The sequence below is a fragment of the Hippoglossus stenolepis genome, chromosome 16 (genome assembly GCF_022539355.2).
Source record: "Hippoglossus stenolepis isolate QCI-W04-F060 chromosome 16, HSTE1.2, whole genome shotgun sequence".
Lineage (NCBI taxonomy): Eukaryota > Metazoa > Chordata > Actinopteri > Pleuronectiformes > Pleuronectidae > Hippoglossus > Hippoglossus stenolepis.
The window spans coordinates 1,269,312-1,286,672 of NC_061498.1; the positions used below are offsets into that span (position 1 = coordinate 1,269,312).

Here is a 17,361-nt window from a genome sequence, read left to right on the forward strand (position 1 = left end):
TACAGTGTGTGTTTGCTCGCTTGTCTCCCTGGAGATGTGGGAAGGTAGTGGTCGGCGGCGGTGCACTGGTGTCGTGGTCATCGCCGCTGTGACGGTGCACCACGACGGGGATTGTGCCTCCATCACAGAATATGAGGAGGAAACCAGCAAAGTGATACCGTGATATAAAACGTCGCCAAAAAATGTATAGTTTCATCAAACAAGGATATTTCCAGGAATATTATGTATATATACATATACATACATGTACTGTATGTATTGTTTAGTGGAGCTACTAATTATGTCCAGTTTATGTAACTTAAGTCTTAACTGCCAACCAAACAGCTTCCAACCCCCCGTGTGGGTGTAGAGTTTTGATGCATCTCATTTTTTTTGAATATGTGAGTTGTGAGGGTGTGTGTGTGAGGGTGTGTTGTGAGTGTAGGAGTTTGTGTGTGTGTGTGCCTTTTCATTGTTCATACAACTGGTTTTAACTGGTGAGAAAAGAGCCTCAGTCACTCAGACGGGAGTCTTGAATCAAGTGGTTGACTTGGTTGGATCATGGTGCCTCCACCTGTGTGTTTGTGTATGTGTGTGTGTGTGTGTGCATGTGTGCCCGGAGCATGATCCTACCTTTCCCTCATGAGAAAGACGGTCACACAAAGAGAATTATGTGCGTCTGTCAGAAACCCAACCCAAGTGCAACTTGCACAGATGGAGGAAGATTAACACGGAATGTGTGTGTGTGTGTCTTTGTGTACATTGTGCGCATTCAAATGCGGGCTGCCAACAATAGATTTTCCACCCAGAAGCTGCTTTGCATACTGAACAAGTACTGTAGCTTTTGTTATTGCAAGAAGAACATCCCTCATTTGTTTTCTGTTCCGTCGTCGCTGCAGAGCCTGTGTGAGATGTTCAGAGTCACAACACACGCTGGTGCTTCTGTTTGCTTCTTTACATTTATCACGTGTCTGCTGCAGCATGTGCAGTATTTCATTTTGCATCGCTAAACTCTATAGACGAAAAAGCATCGTTTAGTTTGCATGTGATTGCGACAGATTGACGCACGTGCTTCAGTAAATGTTCGTGATCCCACCAGTAGGTTCTCTGTCACCTCCCATGTAGAGCCTGAAGATTTGCTGCTCAGCTGGGAGATGAGCTCTGGAAGCGTTTGACGGAATTCCACTTGTTAAAGAACAAAATCCAGATCCCTCGGATTCAGAAAATCAGATAGAAGCTGGAGTCATTTTTTTGTGCTGGTAGAACTTTTCCCGTAACAAGACGAACAATCCAGACTGTTCCAATCACCTTATAATTCATCGTCTGGGCTTGTTTCTGTGAAAGTCGTTCTTGTTCCAGGCTAATGAGAGTGTGATCTCCATCTTTGTTAGTGCCAGTTCTGCTGTGGCTTTGATATCAAACTGTGACAGTGAAGTGTTTCTGTTCTTCACTGGGAGGTTCCATCCCATTCACCGTGGAAACAAAGCTGCCCAGATACTCTTCTGCTTCTACACCTCACTGCTCCTCTTCAGGTCCTCAGCCTGAGGATGTCCTAGTCAGGTGGGAAATCGGCTCTGGGTCACTTTCTCATAAACTCTATGAACAAATGAGAAATTCAAGATAAAAATACAAAAATGTGAAACAGAAAAAACAATATTGTTGGAGAACTCTTCCAGTTATAATCTCAGCCAACTCAACACTCGGGGAAGTTTGGTGAATTATTCCTTTGTTATTGGACTCCCTTCCCCCTGGTGTCCAATTACAGTACTGCTATCGATGTTCTGCTGTGGTCCTACTCTGACCTGTTGTTGTTTCTCCGCAGGTGGAGCCCCTGAAGGAACCGACCTGTTCATGTCAAGAGGCAGAGCCAAGCATCGACTTCCTCAGATGGACACTGGAAAACCACCAGCATTCTACTTTTTCAAGAGACACAAGATAGAAAAATACAGTCAAGATTGAAGCAGCACAGTTTTACCTCCCGCCGTCCTCTCCTCGCGCTCTGAGCCAATCAGAGAGCACCTCTTCAGCGTTCTACCTCCCAGCGAAACAGAAAAGGAAAAAACAAAAATCAGCAATTTATTGTTTGCTCTCAGTTTCCTTTTTTTTTTTTTTTTATTATTTTCTTCGTGCAACATTTCTCCATTTACCTCAGGGATCTTCTCCCACTGCCTACCTCCTCCACCGGCCCAGTGACTGGAACACTCAGCGAGAACACGCCTGTGACCTTTCACTGCTGTTGCCCTGACAACCTGCATTGCCTCTCGAGCTCTACCCACTGAGGCCGCGACAACCAGCAATGACCTTGGACCTCTCACCACCTGCCGGCTCGGATCCGCTCACTGCATGAATCGTACTGATCCACAATTGTAGCCTGGACCTTGGGCTGGTTCGAACTGGAAGGAAAAGGTCGCGCTGCCACACAGGCAGCTACACACTCACAGTATCCTCACCTTCTGTAAAATATACCTGGCAACAATATACCTCAGCACACACATCTTCTAGAAACTCACTCAGTCAAGGAAACAGAAGGGAACCCTTCAGTGACAGCGTTCACTGTCCTGGTGCTCGACCCAGCAGGCAACACGTGCTCACCAGCCCGCTGCTTCAGTCTACCCAGTAGACACCTCACTCCAGCATCTTCCATTTGCCTTAGAGGCAGGAGTTCAGCGACAGTAGCGCGGGCGGCCTCCAGAGAAGCAGGGGGAGACTTCAGAACATCAACTGGCAGGAAACCTCACTCCGTGCGCTTCTCAGGCAGCCAAGTCACATCACACACACGAGCCTCATGGCATAAGCCGTAGCATCCGAGGCCTTCAGAGATCACTCAGAAGTTCCCCCTCTGCCTTGAGCTTCCTCTTCACCCGGCGGAGCCTCCAGAGAAGTGGAGCTTCCCTCGGAGCAGGAGAAGTTGTCATTAGCTTTTCTTGCTCGTGAGGGGAAACCGCAGAGACTGAAGCACTTCCTGGCAGACTCCACTGTAAACCTGGGAGAAAGTGAGAAGAGTAAACACTGAGAAGATCCATACTCTGCACCAGCGAGGAGGAAGAGGAGGAGGAGGAAGGGGGGAGCATTACGAGTAAAGAGAAGAATGCAGCGGTGAGTTGTGTCTTCTTATGTTGTTCATCAGCATGTGTCCTTCTCCTCTTTCTTCTCCTTGCTGACGGGATGTAAAGAAGATCTCAGTCATATCATACACACGAGTAGGATCCAGCTGTTTTGTTCCCTGCTCACGCCACTTTCCATTTTATACTAACAACAAAAGAAAAGCACTTTTTAGTTTGCATATTTCTATATCTTAGTGTCTAACTGACATTTAACTGGCATTTCTGCCTTATTAAATGATACAGAGAAGAGACGGTCGGGGTATTACGAGAGATGGAAGCAGCTCTGAGCTGTAAAGGTCATTAACTGAATCCGAACCGTCTTACAACGTACTTCTGAGCCTCAAATAGAAAATGAGAGTTCAGTAAAAAAAAAAAAGTTCGGAGCTTGACGAAGCCTCGACTGAGTGACGTGTAAATGTTGCAATCAAAAAGTGTAAAGATTCGACGTAACGACTCTACTGAAAAGTCATTTCCCAAATTTACGGCCACCTGCCGTGAAGATTTTATTTTTTAGAACATCCCTTAAATGTATTTCAACATTTCTGTAATAGGTTTTTTTTTTTTTACTGCCTCATTTTAAAAATACGGCTCAATAAAGTCAACAGGAAAAGGTCCCGTCATTTAAAACGTGTAATATCCTTGTTATGAGGATTACCTGGAGTCTGCAAGTCACACACTGTCCCTTTCTGTGAGAAGGGAGGAGGAGAGCATGTAAAGAAAGATGGTGGGACATGGAGCGAGCTGGTGGGGGGGCACAGAGGACGAGCCTCACCTCAGACACCCTCTGTCCTCTGCATCCCTCCCACAGTCCTCCAGTCACATGCATGTACCAGCCTCGGCGTCATTGAAAGTCTCCTCACATCGCAGCACCATAACTTGTCCCCGCCCTCTGGTTCGTGTTGCCACGGCAATATACAGCCTGCCTCCCCCACCTGTGACTCAGATACGCCGTAATGTACAGAACGCAGGGCCTGCGTCAGCCAATCAGATCGCTGCCGTGTGTGTGTGCGTGTGTGTGTCTGTGTGTCTGTGTGTCTGTGTGTCTGTGTGTGGACCAGTCATTTAAAAGTAGTTTGTTGAAAGTGTTTGTGTTCACATGTATTGATGCATAGGTGTGTGGGTGTGTGTGTGTCTGTGTGTGTGTGTACAGGTGCATGATACTGGAGCATTGAATGACTCCTCCATGGGCTCTCTGAGACTATTGCTGCAATCCTGCTGTGTGTGTGTGTGTGTGTGTGTGTGTGTTTCTGTGTGCGTGTGTGTGTAACATTACTCATGTTATAGTGCAGAATTAAATCTGTTTAAACACAGTCACACTGTTGGGACTTGTTTTCCTTATGGGAACAAAATGTCCCCGTAACATTAAAGCTGTTTTCAGACGTGAACAGCTGGGTTCTGAGTTCCTCTGGAGTTCCTCTGGAGTTTCTCTGGAGTTTCTCTGGAGTTTCTCTGGAGTTTCTTCCAGACTTTGTCTTTCACATATTCGGAACGTAGCAGAAGATTCTTTCTCTGGTTCCGACCTTCACTTTTAAACGTTGCATCAACTTCACCGAGCCTTGGGTCAGTGGCACTAAAGAGTCAAACTCCCTCAGTCATTCTTTTGAAGGGCTGGTGAACAGGGTGGCAAAAAGTTAATCTGTGCTTTAGCTCTTTTATCGCACACGTCTACCAGGCGGTAACCCAGCGGGTCGGCCAGTCACATGCGAGGGCACATACCAGCCAGAGCCTTCATGCCTCGATAGCAACAACAAAGAATTCATATTTATCCTTTAGAACTTTGCAGAGTTTTAAAATCCTCAAAGAATGAAACCACTGGGAAACGTTGATGAGCTTTCAAACTGGTTTTTGTATTCAGCTTCAACTCACTGCTGCGTCTCTACAGTTTATTTCACTGTAGTTTATAATGTACACTAAGTTCATAATGAATCTACCTCCAAGAGGCACGAGGAGCAGTTTGAAACAGGTTTTGTTTAACGGCAGGTTTTTCCCCTCGTTCTCGTTCGACCGTTTCAAACACGCACCGTCTCACTTTGTGTTAAAATACAGTAGGTCAGTGAGTGGAAGCTGTGTGCGTCTGTGAAAAATGAAAGCGTGGGCGGGTTGTGTTCACTTGACCGGTGGACCATCGCAAACAGGAGCTGGGTTTGTCAACATCTGTCGCTTCATTCTCGTGTAATTGTTCCATGCATAATGCAAAAATCAAGTATGTTCCTGAAGTATGTTCAGCGTTATGGCACCGGCACGATAGCATTCAGAATAGTTTATATTTTATCGTGGAATTGGAATTATAGAATCTAACATTTCTTATTGTGATTAATTAATGAAACTTTATGATTTTAATGTAAAGTGATGATGCCTTTAAAGATACAGCCATGAATAGTTTATTGCACCAATTCTCCAAAGTACCCTGGTGCACTTTTTAAAGTTACTTGAGAGGAAGGTTGTTCCAAACATCACGCGACAGGTTTTCTGTGGATTTAGCTGAATTCAGATGTTTCCGTCACTTCTCGTGATCCTTCACTTTTAGTTTGAGGTTTATTATTGTTGGTACCGAGCCTGTAAAAAGTACCTGCCTCTCTCTGGAGCTTTTCATGTTTTATCGTCTCACAGCTTTGAATCCAAGTAGATTTCCTGGGAGTGACACTGATCAGTGCTGAGTCTAAGTGGATCGGTCTGTGTCGGCTCCGCTTCCCCTCTCCTCCTGCTCAAGCTCCAGCAGGTTGCGTGGGGATAATGAATGAAAAGCCTTTTTCAAGTCCGTCCACAAAGTCTCAGTTGAACGTGTTCTGCAGTTATGCGTCCAGGCGTCAGAGGTTTCCTCGTATTCGGACTCTCCATCTTCTCAAAGGTCGGACCTGTCACGACTGATCGTTACTGGTCAAAGTCATATTTTAACTACAGTCAAACTCTCTGGAGCGCGGATTCAATTTCACCTCCTTCGTTTGAGACAATTCCACAAGAGCAAATAGATTCTGCCACTTTGAATAGAAGCTTTAAATCTTGATCTTGAACTTTCTGTCTTTCTTTATTTACATTTTTATATATTTCATCAGTAAATAACTCACAAAGTTGCAATTAATAGCTTTTTTATCAAATATTTGATTTCACACAGACAATATAACAATGTGTCTGAAACGGTTTAATAATCTAATGAACATCTTATACACGAAGGGAGGAAGTGACCTGCTCAGCTCGTGTCTCATATATCAGCACATAACATCCATTGTTTTGCACGTAAAGGAAGCTCATTATTAATTCATAGCTATGAGATTTAAAAGAACAACAGATAAAAATATCTCACTTCAAGGCAAAGGGAAAAACAACGGGGACAAAATGTTATGCAGAGACAAAACCGGGGTTGGATAATAAAATGTAAATGATGAGAGAAAACACTTTGAGATGGAACCTGGACAACGTGCTGCACGGGAACCACACAACACAAATACCTCTCCTGCTTTTATGGAAAATTGCTTTTCTCTCCGTTCGCTGGGAGAGTAACTGCATCGCTGTTTATGAAAACACTGACAGGAGCCAATCAATAGTGTTGATGCAGCTACACGCTATCGAACTGTGAATCCTTATCAGCTTTTCTTTTATCCCTGGATCGGATATCAGCAGCACAGCCTGCAGGATAAATACACAGTTAGACGTTTTCAGACATGAACTCCAGAGAATCTGCACACAAATGGCTCCTCGATCGCCGTGGAATCGATTACAGCGAACAATGAAGTATTTCATCAGTCACACGACCTCGTGGATGAGACGCGTTTTAATCCGGCTCCAAAGGGAGAAGCAGGCAGGCGTCGCACCTGGCCTCTAAGGTGTAAACACCCATGTTGGATAAGAATGTAGAACTTGAGGGAACTCTCGGCCATACGCTCCGAGTTATGTTCTGTGTAAACACATTCAGTTCATATAAGAAGACGCTTGAGGAGGTTGTTCCACACGTTAAAGGTCGTCTGAGTTCGAGGAATGTGCTGAGAGGTGTCGTGGTTCAGAGGATGAGCAGCACCTGTCACACATGTGACACGCAACCAGGCCAGATCACATTCTGTTCTTTTCTGTATTGCTGTTACCTGTGTTCGCTTCCTTCTCCCTCACCTGCCTCTCCTCCCTCTGTCCTCCCTCTCTCTGTCACTTTCTCGTTACGAGTCTGCTTCTCGTCCCTCAGTGTCTCTGACGTCCACGCTGTCCCTCTCGGGTTTCAAAACAAGCCTTTCTAACATGTCCTTTTTCCTATCGTCTGTCCCTTGGCTCGCCTGCAGGAGCATTGATTGAGACGTGGAGGGACATAAAGTCCTTGGCAGCCTTCGTTTCGGTATGTCAGCATGATCCGGGCCATGCCGTCAGCTGTCCTCATATAGAGGCTCCGCTATACAGTAAATACATCAGCTGCAGTCTGCAACCAGGGCACTTCTCCTGGCCCAGGCTGTGTGCCATATGCAGCCTGAGATCAACCTGCAGGTTTTGGGTTTTACTGCTCTGCTGCAGGTTGCAGTGTAGGAGTTACTCCTTTTTCATGGCAGTTAAACACGTATGTAGAGAAGTGTTAAATCTGTAGATGGGAGCTGGGGCTGCAGAGAAGCATTTAGAGAGAAATTCAAAGTTTGTGAGATCGTTTGAAAGCTTTACGTCAGGATCCTGCTGCCACGAGGCTGAAGGGTCTGATATCGTATTATCTCCTATTGTTAAATGAAAGAAGCAAAACTGATTGAAAGCTTTTTGTTCTCGAGCTCTCACTATAAGACGAGCAACTTCTTACATAACTTGTGGTTTTTGCTCCTTTTGTAAACGAGCAATATTAGTGTGGAAATCTGAAACTGTGCTCGGCAGAGTTGGCAACTCTGGGAAAACAAAATTTGTCTGCTAGGGGCTGTCGCTTAATCAGAAAATCAAGTTCCTACGACTTTAACATGACTCACAAAATGCTGCTGACTTTGAGCTGCTACAGTTTTTCAGATTTACGACTGGAAAGGCGATGTGGTGTTTTATCGTAGTTTCGACAAATCGGACGTGACAGTGAAGTGGCAGCTGCTCCTTTTGTTCTGGAGGACGTCTGTAGAAAGACGACCAGTTATCGTTGCTGGTCGATCCCCCCCCCCCTCTCATTCCTCCCACATTTCACATTTTCTATGACATTTTACATTTTTCACACGTCCATGTTTTTGAGCTCGTCATCTGTGACAGACCTGATATAGTTTGACAGATTCTCTCCATTCGGCAGACAAGACGTCAGGAGAAGTCGTTTCTCGTGGATGTGATTTCCTCCGTGGGAGCAGGACGTGCTGCAGAGACTCAAACACTTTCCTGCTCCTCGCTGTTCGCTCTACAGGAGAAACTCGGTCGTTATCCCGAGAAGCAGATTTAGATCGATGGGTCTGCATGTGATATGGTTCACGTCTCTCTGCACCCGCCCTCGCCTGTTCCCGTGGAGACGCCTCCTTTATATGCAGCTGTTCAGGGTTGATTAGTAGTCAATCTTCTGGCTGCTGATTCCTGCAGTGTCACATGTCTCCCCCATCCAGTGTCCTTATATATGACATACGGGTCTACTGCTGCTCTCAATCAGAGCAATAAATAGACATAAACATGATACATGCTGTGCTAAACACACACACACACACACACACACAAACATATAGAATGGACACATCTATTTGTTCCCATCTCCAGAAAGCGTATAGAGAGAGAGAAGTGCTGCAGTGCATGATGGGAGTTCCCTCAGCAGTCTAGGCTGGTAGCAGCACGACTCACTGGGATGTAACTCTGAGCTTTATTATTGTTTAAATGAACCATTAAGACGCTGAATACAAACGAGCCACTGGTTTTCAGAATGACCAACGTTCACACAAAGTCATTTCTCAGCCTGTGAAGCCGATGGAGAGAAGAAGGTCTCTGCAGGAGAAGCTCCGGAGAACGTCCCAGTCCGATGTGTTCAGCCCCTCTCAGGATTATGAAGAGTTCGATGCCCGTCTGAAAGCAGCTCATGCTTCTAAGTTACTCGTAACTTCTAAATTATGACAAACAACTGCAAGAAACTTTAAATTTGACGAAGCTCAGTGATCTTTCACAATTAACTCGGTTTTATTGCATTTTCTCTTTAGTCTTAGAACAAAGTCTTTTCATATCTCACATTTAAATCTCCTGGGAAATAATTCCTATACAGCATATTGCAGCTTGTTTGTCTTTATCAGCCTGAATGGCATCTTATTTCCAATTATGCTGAGTTTTAATCCACAATAACAATTCAGAAAGAAAAACGAATCTCATTTACAGCCCAGTCAGAGACGAGAGATTCAGCGTCACTCACAAACCCGAGTGGCTCCAGGTGCTGTAGTATTTATCAATCATAATTTACTGGCTCCCGTCTCAAGTGCTCCTCAGAATTGATTTCATTTAATTGATTTGTTTTTTTAATATACTGTGGGAGGTGCACATTGACTGGGAGTCAGGTCCCCACATTAAAAATGAGCTTGATTGATAAATTGGGAAACTGAAGCTCACAGATCAGCAGCGACAGAAACACACTGATAAAGAGGAATATTGACATTTGTTAAAACAATTAATTTATGATGAAGAACAGGGAAAACATCTGGTTGTGTTGACAGCTGGATGTGCAAATGAGATGTGAACACGAGTGGGAAGGATCCATAACATCTGGAGACTGTATGAATCAGAGCTGCTCTCTCACTTCTATCTGTGCTTCAGTAACTTTGTGGTGTTTCTCTCTTTGTGATTGAATCCTTTTCAAACTTTTGCTGAACATTCCGGTGTCGGCAATTAAATTCACGTAAACATTCTCTGAAACGATCACGTGGCAACTCGCAGCGACGCTTCACCTTTGTTTAACTTCGACCTGTGATATTTGCTCTGCGCCCACACACGTGCGACGGCCTCAGGTGTGAAGTTATGGTTTAGTAAAGCGCTGAGTCATTGAAGTGCACGTTCTGATTCAGTCCAGTAGGAACCAGAGCCTGATTCAGATTGTGGTTCCCAACCTTAGGTCAAAGCAGCTTGTCCATGTCAGGTAAATGAAGTATAAAGTACTTATCATGTACTTATAGTGGAGTAGAGGTTTAAAGTGGCACACAACAGAAAATATCACGTAATAAGTAAGTTCCAATACCTTCAAATTGTACTTCAAGTAGAGTACTTGAGTAAATACACTTCATTACATCTTTCTCCTTTATATCTATTTCCTGTTGGTAATTTTGTCCCTTCACAGAGAAGCAGGACATATTCTAATTCTGAAGCATCTTGGTGTCCACGGTGATTAATGTTTCCGTCATAACAGTGGAAATGACGACGTCCTGCAGTTTAGCTGTTTATTTACAACCCCCCCGCTCACAGAGAGAGAGACCTTCACAGCCGTTCTCCTGACTTCACGCTGGGCCGGCCTCCGTAGTCAAGTGCTGCTGGACGTTGAGCTCGGTGGGAAACGCCAGCTCACGCTTTTCTGTCTCTGCAGATTTGAATCGTTCAGCAGATTGAAGGTTAATGTCGTCAAAGCTGAAGCTGATCTCAGACTCGAGCACTGACTCGGACTCTGAAGCTGGAGGAAAAGACTCGGGCGTCTTTGTGAGTTTTATTGTGAGAGGCCAGTATAATCGGTTTGAGATACTGATGGCTGTATAAACATATTTTACAATCATGTGCAACAGCAGTACACAAGTGTGTGTCGCAGCCTTTGTGCAGAGTCGTGTGTCCCGGAACGTCGTGCTTCTCGTGCCCATGTTCTCAGATTAGAGCGTCAGCGCCGTCTGTGAGAGGCGAGCGCGAGCGGCGCTGCTCTTTTAGAGTCGGGATCTTGAAGTGACAGTGAAAATGATCTTTCACCACAGTTTCCACGTCTATCTGTCACAAACATAGACACTTGCAGGAAAGCTCTCCATCTTCTCTGGTGACAGAATCCATTCCTTTGCTTTTATTGTGAATTATTAGCAGGAGCAGAAGATGCACGTCTTCATACTGTAGAGTCCTGGTGTTGAGTCAAAGCTTTAATTTGAGGAACCAGAATCCTCACGTAGCCGCGCTGCAGCGCTCGGATTCCTGAAGAGACGTCCTGAATCTTTGCTCTCAGATTTAACAACCTGATATTAATCTTTATTTATTTTAAAGGGACAACGCCACACTAGTTAACATGCAAATATAAATCACGTAAATGTAAATGTCAGGTTAGTCCCTGACAGATTGATGGTAAAGAAAACCATTATTCAGTTTTAGTCTCACATGTTGTGGAAGGATTCACCTGTAGCTGCAGCTGAAGTAAGATGTTCTCACTGAATGGTTTTCTACCTATAGACGGCGGGGGGGGGGGGAGATTAAGACGCCGACAGTGGGAAGGAGAAATAAAATGAGGGAGAGAAGGACGGTGTCAGGCGGCAGGATTCAGTGCATTTCCAGAATGACTTAAAGTGATAACATCAGATATATATGAGATTGGATTGGCGAGGAGCTGAGCGAGGAATTACAGGTCATATATATAAGGAAAGGATTAGAAGAGGAAGAGGAGGTCAGGGGGAGGAAGGCCGGGCGGGAGGTTATTAAGTCCGTCCAATAACAGAGCAGTCGCAGCTTCTATCCAGCACCTCCACCGGCGCCGTGTCCTCAGGGTCACGCAGCAGTTTATCCTCAGCAGGAAGACGGTTCTGCCTGAGATGCTTCACAGAAGATGTGAGGAGGCAGGAGCACGACGGCATGAAGAATCATTTGATAGCAGCAGCAGCAGCAGGTGTTGTGGAAGTTGTGACAGGATCTCAGCTCCAGTAGCTGCTCCACTTTGAGACTAAAGACCGCCCACATTTTGACTGTGCATGAAATCAAAACATCAAACAAATTTGTCTTGGATTTTTAACATGTTTTTAATTTGATATTTCAGATTTTGTGTTTAGATAAAACATTTCACACACTGCGACATCCTTAGGAAACAAAGCCTTTGTAAACACATTTCACAAAACACAAGATTTTTAAGAAAACACATTTTAGAAAAACAACTTGTAATGAAACATAAAATACTAGAAAACATAAATAGATTTCACAAAACACAACAACTTGAACACAACAACATTTCATCGATGTTGGAGAAAGGAACAGAAACAGGAAGTGACATTGAACTGTTCCCAGCGACTCAGGTTCTTTCTTCACGAGTGAAAAGTGTTTTCTCTCATCAGGGCCACGACATAAAAACATGTTTACATCTCTCAACTCGTACAAATCACAAAGTACAACCATCATTTCATCTTAACACAGTGTCACCGGCCTGATGCTGAAGAAGCTCAACATGGAGCAGAAGAGAAAACCAGGTTAAAATGAAGAAATTACATTAAAGCGATGCGGTTGAATTAATTAGAATCATAACTCGTTATCAACCCTCCTCAGTTCCTGCATGTTTCCAGCAGACGGGTCAATCATGCAGCTGCAGCAGCTTCTGCTGGAGGAGTAACATCAACAGTGGACGCAGGGATGGGGGGGGGGTGCAGTCGCTCTGCATATAAACAGGGAGGAGAGGCGGAGGGAAGGTCAGCCATGGCCCACATTCTTGGCTGCCCTCACCCTGACTGAGGGGGGGGACGAGGAGGATGAGACAGGGAGGGGGAGACGAGCTCTGATCTCACAAGGTCACTCTCTGCTTTTATGTTTGTCTCAGTGTGAACGTGAGCTCGTTAACATCGTTAAACAAAATGGAAATGAATCATTTTAATTTTCCAATTTGAACTTGAAAGAAAATGGTTTGTTTTCGTCTTTATATGATCGTTGACTCAAGATGCCGAATAAAATCTGCCTCTTAATTTGAAGTGTTTGAAAACCGTCACTCGTGATCTGAGGGTTTTCATTTCTCAGCCTCTGAAGCAGAAGAGACATGAAATACAAAGATTCGATCGTTTAAACCTTTTGCTTTGATCGTAAATCATTTGCTTTGTGAACAATTAAAATCCAAAATGTCTTGGTCAGCAAGAACAACGTCAAATGCAGAATCCACCACTTTCTCTCCCGGTGTAAATGAAGCTTTGATTCATGGAGCGTTGGTCGGACACAAAACATTTTATAGACCAAATGATTAATAGAAAAACGACTGAACGCACCGTGTGTGTTGAACCTAACGTCTGCAGCTCTAGGAAGTCACACTTCAGTGAATCGAGGATGTAAATCGTCTGAAGTTTCTCTGTAAAGCTGCAGCTTCAGTCTGAGATATTCTTATATTCTTTTAATCTGTGGACGAGCTGATGGGCGGAGTAGACTGCGTCCGGACGTCTCAGATTAGCATCAGGGTCCAGGCCCGGGAACAGCCTGCGTGTGTTTCCTCACACTGATAAGTGTCGGCTTAAAAGCCAACTTAACACCTACTCTCACATGTGAAGTCACTTGATGGCGTCTTCTGCTGATCCTGGTTCTGCTTCAGAGCATCACAGGGAAACTCTTTCTCCCTCTTTGTCAGATAAAATCCAGTAATTCAATAAACTGTGTTCACTTCAGTTCAGCTGGTGCAGCAATCAACCGTCTGTAGTGGAGTCACTGGTTCTGCTTTGAGACGCTTCAGGAGTGAAATGTCCAGTCACCAGCTGACGTAACGTTTCCCTCCACATGCAGATGATACTGTCACGTGACTCCGGTGCATTAGAACAGCTGGTGTCTAGTTGGACGTCATGAAACTGACCTGGATCCTCTGTTAACGTTGGGTTCTCTTGGAGCGTTACCATCAGCAGCAGAACAGCCAATCAGACGACAGCCTGCAGCGTGCACCGCCCATGCAGCGCCGTGATGTCCATCGCACATTTTGTTTTTTATTAATACACAAACTTTTCTACCTCAGTCAAACCTAAAATACTTGATGTACATAGAGATATTTGAATTGATGCAATCACACACACAGTTGGACGCTGAGATGCCCTGTAACGTGTATACACACACACACACACACACACGTGTACGCTGAGATGCCCTGTAACGTGCACACACACAAACATGCAAACCAGAGGGATTTGTGTGCGTGTGCGTGCAAACTCATTAGTGAAAACACACTTGTGTGCAGACACAATGCCACAAAACTGCACTCGTATATGATAAATGTGTGCACCCACACATTTACACACACACACACACACTCTCTGTCCCGTCGGTCGGTAATTAAAGTCTGGCAGAAAAACAGCAGCCATACATAGTCAATGAGAGCGGGGAACACAATGAGCACACAGAGCAGATGATTACTGTAAATAAAAGACTGAAACGTGAAGCGAGGGAAGAGGGAGCGCAGGACGACAGGACGCCTCCGCCTCAGAGAGAAATGGAGGCTGGAGAGAACGAGGGCAGAAAGAAAGAGGAGAGAGAGAGACGGAGGAAGAGAGGAACCGAGGAACCGAGGCTGAACTGAGGAGGGAGGACGTGGATTTGGAACTTTCCACTTCTGTGTCAGTTTGAAATATGAATGTGAAGTAAACCGTTTCAACACATGTAGGGTTTGGCAGAAGGAGGAACTCTTAATTTGTGGTAATTCCATCAGGTGAGGACGGAGCAGGGGGAGATGACGGCTCCGGTATAAAGAGTTGGCAGCTGGAATATTTCCACGATGACCTTGAAACACTTTACTGTGACCTTCTCTGTCTGGACCGTCTGGGCTTTACACTGCGTTCCCTTCGCTTGTCTCTTAATGCTGAGAAACTGACGTCATGTAGATACTGTAAGTCTGGAATCCTCTTCCTCCTCCTGGATATCTAACTTCAACTGGTAAACATCCATAAATCATCAGCCAGCATGATTCACTGAAACGTTAAACTGTGTCAGGTGCTGGATTGTTGTGGTTTCCAGGATTAAGTCTGAACTCTGATGCTCACACCCGACAGGTTCCTGGCCCCCGTGGAGTGGGGGGGGGGGGAGCTGTACACACACTTGTTAGCAAACAGTCACCGATTTACACATTCAGCAAATTCACCTGAGAGACGTTGTGTCCTGATAAATGTGAGTTCTCCACCGACTCCCGAGACAAACACAGCCAGGAGAATAAAACATGACAAATGACTCAGTTTCTATTTCTCATTCGATCAAATATAAGTACATGAATGTTTTATCATTACTTTGAAAGCAGAGTGTAATGTGAGCAGCAGATACCAAACTGCTGTGACTCTGGTGAAAGGTCCAGAACTGGCTCTCGTGGAACGTTGACTTAGGAGTGATTGTGTCAACATTGATCCTGAGGACATTTTTAGATTTGGAATGGTTCCCAACTCGGAATGTCTCTAAACCAGGTTGTAAAAGGAAGTGAAGTCAAACTCAAATGCTTATTGATGATCTGATCTGAAAACAGACGTTTGAGTGAGGATCAGTCCTGCTTAGTGTTCTCCCTCAGATCCATCTCTTCTCAGAACATCTCACACGTGCACGGTATATTTACCTGCTGATTTACATGCACTGTGTGACCCAGGTCCGGTGAGACAGTCTCTCTGGAACTTCTCACCGGTCGTTAACTTCTTGCACTGATACGATCATCTAAGCCCAGAACATCCTAATTGTTTTCCTTGACTCACTAAGTCCTGCCCCCCCCCCGCCGCCCGGCGCCTGATCTGTCAGATCCACAGATCTCCTGCGGTGATGGATGTGCGGCTACGTTACTTAGCTCAGCTGGATTCACATCAGCTAATATGGGCTGTGTACAGTGCTCCAGTCCTATCACAGGTCCTATCTCCCATAGTTGACATGCACTCCCTGAACTGTGAGGTTTCCAAATGTCAGCTGCTGCTCTGCTAACCACCTCGTGTTGTCCGGAGGAGACGCAGCTGCAGCAGCAGACTTCAACTTCATTATTTGAAATGTGTGTCAGGTTCAAGTAGGAAGTCTTAAGTTCACTGTGCATGTACGAGAATCTTTTTTATGGAAAATGGAAGTTTGAATCTCGGACATTCAGACGTGATATGAATTAAAGCTGGAGAAAGAGCTTGAGGTGTAAAATACTTTGATGTAGATCTGTGTGAAATGTGCAGATTCATGATTTGGGGCTTTTTGTGCCTTCGAGTGTTGGTTGTTGGAGAAGCAGCGACCGTCCTTGTGTTGTGAACGAGAACATGTTCACGCTGTGTTACAGATCCAATTCTGTCTCCTACTCGTCCTTTTGTGTGTCCTCCTGGTTTCTCTCTGCACTAATGGTGCTTATGGGGAAATTGTGAGAGTGAGAGAAAGTAGAGAGAAAGTAGAGAGAGAGAAAGTAGAGAGAGGGGGAGAGAAAAAGGCAATTTGGAGGAAAACCGAGCTGTAGGAGCAGGGTTGAAACTAACGGTCATCTTTGATCACGCTGTGTTTTCTCTCCATCTAATCAGCTTGGACGTCGTCCAAACCTCCGACTCAGAGACAGACTACAGCGTGTGTGTGTGTGTGCGTGTTCGTTTGTGTGTGTGTGTGTGCGTGCGGGTGCGGGTGTGGGTGTGTTTGTGTGCGTGTTTGTGTGCGTGTGCGGTGGTTAAATAGACAGCGAGTAAGTAAGTAGGCTTTTGTGTGTGTTGTAATACTTTTATATAATCTCTTGAATGTCCTGTTTCCACACAGACTGGTACAGTATGTCCGAGTGTATGTACTGATCTGTCTGTAGTTAACAGACAGCACACTGGCCCATATGATGTTTACACCAACTGTGCGTGTGTGTTTCTCAGCTCCTCCTATACCTCACCTAAAGTATTTTTATATTCTATTTCATGGCCTCATGAAGGATTTGTAGTTTTCCTATTTCAGCAAATTCAATTTGTATTTTTTTGTTAATTTCAGTTTGCAAAAATTGAAGTTACAAATTGAAAAAGGTAGAAACTGAATCGAGTTAACACAACACACTTCATAACACAAACTGAAGTATTGGTATTTAAACACTGAACTCCACAGAGTAGTTTGTGTACTCTGTGTAGTTCAGTGTTAAACTTTGTTGACTACACGTTACCTCCACATTAACGCTGGAAGGTGTGTTATTATTTTAAATGCAAATATCTAAAAAAAATACATCATATAGTCCAATAAACATGCAGCAAACTATGCTGAATTTATAGATATTATATAGTTTGCTGTAAAGAACATTGCAGAGGAAACAAAACGTCTGTTTTTAACAATTTAAACATTTTAAGAAAACATATATGTATTTTCTTTGTTCCAAAACTTCATCAATAATCCCCGAACAGAAGTTGAACAGAGAATAATAAAACACTGGCTTCAGAAAGTAGTCGCACCTCTTCACCTGTCGCTCTCATCACACTCGTTATCTTTACCTCTGCACCTTTTCTAACGTTTTAGTTTCTATATCTTCAGTTTA

The 17,361-nt window shown here is 44.5% G+C and overlaps 1 protein-coding gene across 1 annotated transcript in view; it reads left to right on the forward strand.

Moving 5' to 3' along the window:
* The window catches only part of LOC118123591 (thyroid hormone receptor alpha), a 70,260-nt gene that overhangs the window by 24,160 nt on the left and 28,739 nt on the right, over positions 1–17,361 (forward strand). Inside the window, exon 3 of the mRNA XM_035181082.2 lies at positions 1,802–3,075. The gene's annotated coding sequence lies outside the window, so the exon portion shown is untranslated. The remainder of the gene's footprint in view (positions 1–1,801; positions 3,076–17,361) is intronic.